General features: G+C 41.2%; 1 pseudogene; it reads right to left on the reverse strand.

The window, feature by feature from the left end:
• Window positions 1-230: 230 nt before the first annotated feature.
• Window positions 231-676, reverse strand: LOC106980071 (pyruvate dehydrogenase (acetyl-transferring) kinase isozyme 2, mitochondrial-like; annotated as a pseudogene).
• Window positions 677-1,432: the final 756 nt, after the last annotated feature.

The raw sequence follows: 1,432 nt of genomic DNA on the forward strand, positions 1-1,432 counted from the left end.
TCTTAAGTTCAGGACCACAGTATGTTAAAATGTTATGTGACTATCAAAACAACAGAATAGCCTTTTTCTCCATAGTTTTATTTTTTACAGGGCTTTTCATTGTTAACATGGTGGGCTTTGTATTAGTTGTTTGGAGGAAGAACCTATTATTATTTCTTGCAGCTAAAACACATGTGGTGTAATTTGCACACTATCTAAAGCAGTATATAGAGTTGTCTTTTGACACCCTGTCATGAAGAAACACCTATAGCTAATGCATGTTTTAAAGGGAGGTCTGTGAAAACAAGTTGTAAATATTCCATGGTGAGCACCACCTGGTCACAGCGGTTCCGGATGATCAGGGCATCAGTGACCTGGTGCAGGTACGATTGTCCTTGGGGTCCTTGTCCAGGAACTCCATGATGTCCAGGAGACTGGACATACCAGCTGTGGACCAGCTTCACCAAGGGTGTGCTCAGCACTCTGTCAGGAAGCAGGTTGATCTCTTCATGATGGCCAGGCACAGGAGCTTCCCCTGCCTGAGGAAGGTGAATGGTTTTCTCACAGGCATTGCTGGACCCAAAGTCCAGAAACTGCTTCATCGACAGGGGACAGGGAGAACTTGCTGAAGTGTTCCATGTACTTGGGGGCTCCTGCCAGGGACAGCATTCTTCAGCAGCACGGGGACCCAGCGCATGGCAGTGGTGGCCGAGTTGGCATGGCTTGGGATCTGGCTCCAGTACCCGCCCCCCCCGGGCAGCGCTTGCCTTTAAATTTTAATTTTCTATAAATAATATATTTGGTGCCCAGAATATGTCAAATATAGTTCTAGGTATTGAGTATACACATATCAGTTAATCACTCTGGTACTTTTAAAGCTTAAGAAGCTATACGTGTTAAGAGTAGGAACAGGCACAAAGCAGTACCTAGGGTAGTGATGATCCATGTCAGAGGGGAGGAGATTCAGGGATTCTAGAATCAGTGGAATCCTACTTGGTCAAACAGTGAGCCCTATTCCAGGAAAATTGCAAGGGCTTAACTTTGTTTTGAGGTTGAGTTGCTATCGATTATTGAGCATTTTAGTTCCTTGAGTCTCTGTGATAATGATCAGAAAGAGTTACCTAAATTGCTTTGATTCACAGGTAATTAAATGACTCTCTACATCACCGTGTGCTATGAAAGAAGATTACACAATTTATCTTGTCTAATAAGGCAGAGAAATAGTAGTGATATGCTATTATGGTGTTTTATTTTTTTAGCACATAAATTAGTGCTAGAAATAAACTTGAAAGAAAAATATTTGAATGTGTAATATCTACTTTTAGAGCAGTTTTGTTGAATGTCAATTCATCATGTTTTTCCCTACATTTACTCTATGGGTACTGGTTATGTGACTAGTCATGGATATATTCATTGTTTATAGCAAATGAAATGGTTGGTTTGAACTACTATT

This window comes from Acinonyx jubatus, chromosome B2 (genome assembly GCF_027475565.1).
Source record: "Acinonyx jubatus isolate Ajub_Pintada_27869175 chromosome B2, VMU_Ajub_asm_v1.0, whole genome shotgun sequence".
Classification (NCBI taxonomy): Eukaryota; Metazoa; Chordata; class Mammalia; order Carnivora; family Felidae; genus Acinonyx; species Acinonyx jubatus.